Below are 9,468 nucleotides of genomic sequence, written 5' to 3'. Positions count from 1 at the left end.
GGGGGGTGTTTTGTTGTGGTTTTTTTTTGCCAGTGTCTGAGAAGCTTAAATCTGTCTCAGTTTAGAGGTACCTCAAAGGATTTCTCCAAATCCAGTCAGACTGGCACTCTTTGAAAGCAATATGCCTAATACCCACTTTACTTCATTTTAATTACTAGGCATTTTAAGGCACTGGGAAACCTTAAAACTGGCTTTATTCTAGCAAAATGAGAGTTAATTCTTGATTAGAAAGCTGGAAACAACAGAAAAGTGTGTCAAATAGAAAACCAATTCTAAATAACACTTACTAGTAAGACTATTCCTTAGCTGCATCGAAGTTGTATCTAGTTTGTAGAGATTTGGAGCAATCTGGTAGCTTTTTCTAGGGGCTACCCGTGGAACTGGTTGAAGTGTTTGAGCTCCCTAGCTTTTCTTTCTCCTTGTGATGAACTCTCCTTTTATGTCTCCCATTTACTTAAACTTCCTTTGTGCTTTTGCCAACAACAATCCAGCCTTAGCAGCATGGAAAATTTGTATCAAACGTGGCTTTGACTGATTTCTTCTCCCTTGTTTTCTGTGATTGGGTGACTCCCTCTTGACTGAGCGTGTTTGAATTTGTATTGCCTTTATATAGGTATATCCTATATAGGGGTGTGTGTGTGTGTATGGGTATGTGCATGTGCACACGTATATTTATACCTCTCTGTGTGTGTACATATATAAAAGTTGTTCTGAGTACTGACTGCATATTAATCATGTTTGACTAATGATTTCTAGTTTGTGAGCTCAGAGAGAGCATGTAATATATGTTAATATAACAGTTGGCAGGCTTGGCATTCAGGTTGCTTCTATAAACTATTTCTCCTTGGTTCTTTCTTAAGTTTATAGACGTTTGTCAGACCTGTTAGATAACCCAGTTCTTTAGAAAGACTCTTTGTTAAAGAATTTGACAGAGTAGATTCTGGTTGGTTTTTTTTTCTTCTGAGGCTGTATGAGATATTTGATAGCAGGGCACTGACCTTCATAGCTGTAATGTGCTTTTCAGTACTCCAAAACATGTAATTATAACTAGTGGAATGAATTAGAGTGGAAGGAAGAACAAATAATGACCTGAGTTTTATATGGAAGACTCTTTTGGCGGAAGTAGTCATGTGTTCTCCATGCTGTATTTCTGTGATTTGTGGTTTTCTAGGTAATCCTTGGATTACTGATAAAATGTGTGGTATTATAGGGCTAGTCAACTCTACTATGTTGAATCATTTTGGTATTCTACCTTAGGAGGAGGTCTTGAACAAGGTGCCTGGTTTGCCTGTCAGCTTGCCGCTGGGAGATCAGACCATAGTAGGAAGGCATACATTTCTGGTTTAATATTTGCTACTTTTCCTGAATTTCAGGGACTGCCTTGCATTTAGCATGATATATTAATGTAAATGTTGATTTACTGGAGCTGAGTGAGATGGTTTTGCTGCCTGTCCTTTTTAGACTAAATCTGCTGAAAACCTTTTGAGCTGTGCTCCAAGGGAGGGTGGACACGGACATACTGAATAGTCCCTCTGGCTCCTTTGCTGAGAGTATTCCCCAACGTTTTAGAGCATGACCTAACTTCTTAAATCAGCGGCTGCTGAGGAAAATTATTCAGCTGTGTAAGGCCTGAAATTACTTCCTAATGCCCCCCCCCCCTTATATTTCTGGTTTAGCTTTTTCTTTGTGGTATTTCAGGTTTTCTTGTGTGGATATTTTTGAGTGTTTAATAGTCTGATCGATTCATATCTGTGCCCAAGAGAGGAAGAGAAGTCAGTGGAGAAATTTGTTCCTGCATCAAATCATATGAAAGTAAAGTAAATGCAGTTTTTGTTGAGTAATTGCATTTCTGGTTATGTAACTTTTTTTCCCCCCGTCTTTAAGGTGGCTTGGTGTTTAGAGGAGTCAAAGCACATATGGAAGCACAGAGATCACAGAGAGGCAATATGTTGGCTCTTTTTTGGAGGCTGAGCTGGCCCTTCTGCATGCTCTAATTCATTTCTAGTCTTACATAGCCTTAGCTTTAAGGGCGTGCAGCCAAAAGTCTGTGCAGACTCAGGATGGAAATTTACTCTAATAGACTTAGACCGAGGTTTAGAATAACCATACAGGAGATACATGTTGAGCTGCATCTATAAGCTGCTGTGCACTATCTCACATGCACTTTGGCAGCAGGGGATTAAACTGCAATGAAGAAATTTGGAAGAAGGGAGCAACTGGCTGAATTGCAAGTTTGGGTTTTGCTGAACAGTTGGTGTTTCTCCAGGTTCATATCCCTGTTAGGAAGAGACAGATCATCCACCTTAAGAGACACAAACATCACCATCCTTTCTTGTGAGAGTGTTCTGATGAGTCCTTGCATAATGACCATGCATTCTGTTCCCTGTTAAAATGGAGTACTTGTAGTAGAACTTAACTTTTTTTTTTTAAAAAAAAAAGTTCTTTCACAAAAAGTTAACAGAGCCTTAAGCCCAATTTCAAATTGACAGAGCCTGTGTGAATGTTTTGCACCAGCCTAGTAATGTGCTGAAGGGCCATCACTAGAGATGAATTTAGTCACTACAATCCATTTAATCCTTGGCAGATCTGCTTTGCTGTCAACAAAGAAGCAATTAATGCCAATTATGAGGAGTTTTGTGATGTTGGTATCTCTGTAGTCCTTGCCTGAGGCCTGCCAAGCTCATTTCAAAAAGGGCACCAGTCATCAGATAATCATTATCAGTTACTGCTGTTAGGGCTTGCAACATGCTGGGAATTTCCTTAGTTGTAGTTATGAGCAGTCTCTGGTTTTGAGTAGGTTGTGTTAATAGAAATAGCAGTTTTGTCTGTCTGCTGTAGGGCTTTGAAAGAGCAGAGTAGGCAGCACTGGCTAGATCCTCAAGGTGGTAGATGCATGCATTGGAAATGAGAAGCTCCCGTGATTTCTCTCTAAACCGGTGAACCATCCAGTGCATCTGGTTAGTCACTCTTCTGTTCTCAAGTTATTCTTCTACCAGCTTTAGCCACTACTCTCATCTTCCTGTGTTGGATGGCCGTTAGGAAAGTAGTTTGTATTGCTTGTCCTGAGGCAGGCATATAGTTTGAACCAGCATAGTGTATTATTTTGCCTAGTTTGCTCTCACGGTTATATGCCAGTTCAGAAATTTCCATGCAGTCTGAATGGTAGTGTACAGTCAAGAAAACAGTGGATCCCCAAAGACTCTGGGTTTTGTTTTCATGGTAGGTTATGCAGGACAGGCCAGTGATCCCAACATTATCAGTTAATTTTCACCTCCCAACAGAGTTATTGCCAGTTTGTGGCAGGGTCCCTGCTTGGGAGCTGAGGTTCAAATATCCACACATCACCTGTGTCAAAGATCACAAATCAATCCCACCTTTTAGATGTTGGGTAGTTTTTTCTAACTTCATAAAAATATTTGTCTTTGGAAGTACAGCTAAAAGCTTAAAGACTTTACAGGGCATAAAATAAACAAGAATCGGTGGGGATTCCCCAGTTCTCCATGAGTGACTTTTTTCTTTACTGCAGTCTCTTTAAAGGGGACAGAAAATGCAGGGGTTTTTTTTTGTTTTGTTTGGGGGTTTTTTGGTGTTTGTTTTTTTTTTTTTTTTAAATGAAGGGGGAAGGCTTAGTGCATCACCTAAGAATGCAGACTCTTTCAGTGATCAAAGGTAGACAATGCAAACCAACTGCCTGAGAACAAGACCCAGGAAAGTTCTTAAATCTGAATTCTATTGAGATGCTTGACTTCTGCCCTTATGCTACCATCACAGCTGACCCAGCTGGCAGTTCCTACCTACGTCAGACTGTGTTATGTTGAAGAGTAATGAGCATTACAGAACATTTTGGTAAGTTTTGACAAGTACGTAAAGGAACACATGTCTTGGGACAGATCTAATGTCCCAAACTCAGTTATGAACAGTGAAGAAAGGAGATATTTTGCCCAACACTTGCAGTACTAATAGGAAGTACTGGTATCTTTCTAAATGCTGAAGTTGAGTCTTCAACTGCTCTTACCCCCTTGGAGTTACCTGTGTGGAACTGCAGCTATACCTCTGGGCTTATGGTTCCTTTATTTTGGAGGCAGCCACAACTCTGTTTTGAAATACACGTGGTTGTAAGCTGCAAGTAAAAACAGGCACATGTGGCCACTGGATGTCACCATTCCTTCATACAAATAAGGTCAACTGCAAGATTTTTTGCATTTTCAAAATTTTCTAGTTATATCATGACTACTCAGTAGTTAGAGTAAGAAGGCTCTAAATTCTCACTTTGTCTTTGAAAGCCTGCCCAGAGTCTTTGTATTTTTCAGGTACTATGTCAGCCTTCAAGGTAAGACAAGGAAGGTGGTTCTTTCAGGGTGCTTGATAAGGATGTGTGAAGTGCGTGCTGGTTGTAGCTTTAAGAAAAAGTAAAATCACTTTTTTGAATCTAGGGCAAAAACTGTGTGACTTTTAACCTTGTATGTTGTCTAAATCTGGGTGGCTAAGTCAGGGTGAAGGGCACATTTTACCTCATGCTGACACTCTGGTGTTTAAATTATGCACTCTGAAAGAAGGCATAATCCATGTGTCATGCTAAAATCTGTCTTCTTGCTTTCCAACTCCAAGATAAATCCTTCAGCGCTTTTTGACAGAACCCTTGAGTATCTGCCATCCTGGTGGTAGCAGTTCCTTGTGTAGCACGTACCTCTGAAACATCAGCAGCAGGGTGCTGTCATATGGTAAAGAAAATATGACCACCTTGAGTAAACTGACTGGCTTATTTATATCATATAGCCCCAACACTGATGCCTTGGGATAATTTAAATAAGAAGTGCATTCTGCATATTCCTTAATTTTAGGTTTATCGTTTATCTGTGTGCTTTCAGCTTGAATAGGCAGGTAAAATAAGCTTCTTTTGCGTTCAGTTACACATTTATTTCTCCAAATGCAAAGTTAGTTTAAGAAACTACCATGTTGTTCATCTCTCAGTTGCGCTCATACACATGATCACATGGACTTGATCTGAAAAATAGCTTAATTTAAATGATCTGGGATTTAAAAAAAAAAAAGTATAGGAGTGAAAACCCATCCACAAACCACACCAGAACCATCACCACCACACTGTTACCGATCTGCCAGGAGATGAGAACAGAAATGAGCATGTTCATCACTTTTTCCAAATGCTGTTCAGTAAATTTAGTTACACACAAGGAGGAGTGTCCGGAATAGTTTCTTAACCTTTTTATCCTATTACTTAACACTCAGAGAAATTCTCCTTTAGATCCCAGGTATTCTCCATTATTCCAGATTCCAGGTACTCTTCAATATGACATACACTTCAGAGTACACCTTGTGATTGTTTTTTTTTCGTTTTGCCCTCAGTCTGGTTTTTAACAGCTATGACCCCGCTGGCTTCTAGCATCGTGTTGGTGGTAAACAGGAGAGATAGTTGGATTGTGACTGATGAATGCTGATTGTAGTCTTGTACATGCACCTTGTAAATGTAGTGTGTGTGATATATGAAAAAAAAAAATAGCAAAAGCTGGTAGTTTGTTGAGGTGGGGAGGGATCATAGAGAAGGAATATTTACTTTCCCTACAAGAAACAATCTGGAAGAGCGAATCTTTGAATTCAGTAGCTGTTACTTCATATTGGCTACAATTAAGTTTAACTGAATGGTGCTTAAAACAGCTTACTTGTGTGAGTTGAAGGAGAGAATAATTTTACAAGTGGAGTTTGAGACCTTCCTGAAGCCTTTCTTGTATCAGTAGGGCAATGTTTTCAGTTTCGTTCAGTCGTCAGCCACGTAATATGTAATGCTCATGTGCTAGAGTAGTTGTACTTGCAGCCTCTTTTATCTCCAATTTCTGATACAAATTAAAAAGTTGCTAGAATGTTTTGGCTCTTGTGTCCCAGTCTTGCTCATGCTTCTTATTACAGCTTAGTCTGTATTAGTATTTACTTACATGAAGTGTTTCCAACCAAAGTGAAGTAGTGCCTGAATTGTTGGTTGTTGGGAGGTGCAGAGTCAGAGTGGTTTAGTGGCAAGGCAGTGGTGTATTTTTCTGTGGCTTGTTTTGGAGCAGTGTTTGTCAGCTGAAGATTTGTCTGCCAAGTGACAAAAAGCAGCTTCTACACTTGAGGAAATTGCAGGTACATGAGCCGCATTGCTAAAATGAAAATCCTAATGAAATACATTGATCCTGTATTTCAGGATCTGGCTTCCTGCCCTTCCCTTTTTTTAATTTAAAGACTACAGGGTCATAACCTTAGCAGCAAGCACATAAGAACATGGATGCACATAAACATTTGACCTGCTGAGCTAATAATCTATTCAATCCCAAGATCTGCAAGGAGAAGCGAGTTCTTTAATGACATCTTTTGTTTGCTTTCCATCGTTCACATAAAGCAATCTCCTCTGGACTTTTCTGTTCTCTGTAGAGGGATTTCAGAGGTGCTCCTGATGGTTAAGTTACCTTTGTTTCTTCCTAGCCCAGCAATTTTGAAACAGCAGTATGGAAACAAGTCACGCATGGAATACGTGGTGAGGTTTGAAAAAGGCTTCCTGTAATGGAAAGATAAGCCTCGATCTTCCTGCATGATCCTCAAGCAGTTGTCCTCATTTGGCAAGCTCTTTGAGCTAACCCTGTTTCCTATTGCAATACATCTGGGTCACTGGAAAAATATGTGTTTAGGAGGAATGCATGAGGTAGGGAAACCAGGTTACATCATCCTCGGAGCTTGTCAGGCCATGACTGCTTTCTAGCTTGTCCTGAATCTTGTTCAGGGGAATCCAGGTAACTTGGAAGTTATTTTCATCTTGATCATGCTCACAATGAAGGATGAGGGCTCTTGAAAATTTTGTTTTGAGTGTTTCTCGGATTTGCGCCGGGTGACATCAAGAGGAGGTAGGTCAGAACACTTGAATCATCTTTAATCTGTGAAAGTAGTCATTTAGAGCACTTCTGAAGTGTCAGTTGCCTGTGGTAAGAGTGGAATGTGCAGCTACTTACATAGCCAACACCATAAGCCTTGCCTTTATAGTCACATATTAAAGTTCTGGGTACATCAAAATTTGTTTGTTGGCTGGGGGAGAGGTGTTCGTGTGCCTTCATGTTTTAGGTGATAATGTGTGATACGCGTTTATACAGCAGCAGTACCATGCAAAACTCATGTTGTTTGTTCAAGTACTGTGGATGGCCATCAGAACTTACAAGCATTGATGGTCAGCGCAAAACCTCCATCTCTTCTATTCAGGTGACTTGAGGGGGGATTTTGTGCTTGTCATGTCATGCCATTGATTTAGTCCCATTTGCAACAGAACACAAAATAAAAATTGAGGAGAAGAAAGCAAAGATGATACGAACTAGAGTTCTGTAGTTCTTGAAACACACAGTTGTGAAGTAGTATAGACAGTGTTTAATTACCATATATATTACTGTTTTACATGTCTCCTTTTGTACTATGAAAGGATAATGAAATCACTGTGCTTCCATTTCTACTCATTTTTTTCTGTGTCTCTAATCACTTGTGTAAATCATTTTGATACATGGAAGGTGAATCCTTGAATGACAGTAACCAACCTCAGTAACAGAGTACTCTCTGCAGTGACTTGTTACCAGTAAAACTTTCCCATCCTCTGCGAGGCAAGCATTATATATTCATGTTGTAACTACACTGAATCAAATAGAATTCATATTCATGAGACTGATTTCTTACTTGATGTACAGGTTGCTTTACCAGGCATACATTAACTTGGATTTTTCAAGATATTTATTTTCTGTATTTTAGAATTAATACCTTGAAAGCTCTGACCTAGGAAGAGATGGTGGTGGATTTTTATTGGCTTGAAGTGCGAGTCAGGGAAAGAACAACTTCCCTTGTTGCGGAAGGGAAGGAGCTGTCCGCTATTTCCTCTGCACTGCTGGTAGTTGTCCCTCCTTATCCTTGGTCTCCAGCCTGTTCTCCGGATTCCTTCATGTTGTTACCTCATTTCTGGGATGGCATTGCGAAAGACACCAGCATAGGCAGGGTTCTGGAGGCCGCTGCTCCCTGTCTGTGTTGCAGAAGTACCATAAGAGCAGATACAAGTTAGTGGGCCGTTGCCATTTGCTTAGTGCTGGTACTATTGCTCCTGTCATTTAAGCAATGATTTTTAAAAAGAGCACCTTTTTGTAGGAAGAGTGATGTAGGCATGGCCTTGTAAGGTGACTTGGCCTATTAGGAGATACTGGTAAGAGCTATTAAAATGTCCTGAAAATACAAGCATTTATTTTCAAAAAACGGTGACCAGAGATCTTGAATTCCGAGGCTTCAACAGCACACAAAACCAGCAGTTCTTTTCATATTTTGTAGTCAAGATGTGTATTTCTGTGTGTGTTACCACATACCATTTCTTTACTCATCGGAGACTGCTGCTCTTTGAGGCAGGACAGAGACAGTTAAGGAAAACAGAGCACTGTGAGAGTAACACACTACACTCAGTGCTTGAAGTGACTTGTTAAGTCACAGGAATATTGATGCAGGCATGAGATTTGGTTTTGGGTATTAAGATACATAGCCAGTGGACCTGCTGACAGGGGGCTCCATTTGAAGACCTCAGAGTGTTCTATGTATTGTCTTTCTCTGTAGAAAGATCAAACTGTTATACAGCAAGTGCAGGAGAGGTTACTTCTGGTTAATTCACCTAGCTTTCAAAAATAATTTTTCAGGTTGATATAGTTAATTATAACCCACCCCCCACCATTAAATGTGTTCACAGTCCTGATAGGATTTGCACAGAAGACTGCATTAAAATAGCAGAAGTCTTTTTTTTAAGACCTGTTTTACGGCTGAAAATTCTCAGTTCCACAATTAGGCACTATGTGATTATAGTACTTTGTCATTTAATTCCTCTTTGTTCTTTCTTTCCTTTGGTAATATATTCTGTAACAAAGTACTTTATTATAAAGCTGCTTTTGTTTTTTCTCTTGTTACATTCATACGGACCTTTAACCTGATCCTAGATACTAAAAGCAATACTCGAGTCTTTGTTTTTGGCTGATTCTGTTTTGCCATGAGTAAGTTCATATGTTTTAAGTTGGAGGTAACTGGAACGTTAAAATACATGTAAATGTAGAATGGTTACAAATGTTAACACTGGCGTACTGTCTATGAACGGTTATTATGTATTATTAATCCCTGAAGAGTTAGGAATTCAGTAAAATCAAAGTAACATTTCTAAAAGATGCAGGGTCTTAATTTTTTTGTTTTGGTTTGGTTTGTTTTTTTTTGTTTTTCTGTTTTTTTTGTTTTTTATGTGTAGTTCTTGAGGGGTGGGTTTGGGACTTTTAAATTTGCTCTTTGTCGGTTTTGGTGGGGTAAGGGACTAATGAGTTAATAGACTGCTTTAAATAATGATGCAGATGTCACCTTGAAATATCTCCTAATGAAAATATTAACTGGGCAGAACAATTATATCCTTGTCCTCATTTATAACCAGAAAAT

General features: G+C 39.4%; 1 protein-coding gene across 1 annotated transcript in view; it reads left to right on the top strand.

Annotated features, from left to right (window-relative positions):
• The window catches only part of GSK3B (glycogen synthase kinase 3 beta), a 94,292-nt gene that overhangs the window by 32,575 nt on the left and 52,249 nt on the right, over window positions 1-9,468 (top strand). The window lies entirely within an intron of this gene.

Source organism: Athene cunicularia (genome assembly GCF_003259725.1).
Source record: "Athene cunicularia isolate RWA chromosome 1 unlocalized genomic scaffold, athCun1 chr1_part1, whole genome shotgun sequence".
In the NCBI taxonomy this organism is placed as follows: domain Eukaryota; kingdom Metazoa; phylum Chordata; class Aves; order Strigiformes; family Strigidae; genus Athene; species Athene cunicularia.
This window is presented reverse-complemented; position numbering and strand designations above follow the sequence as displayed.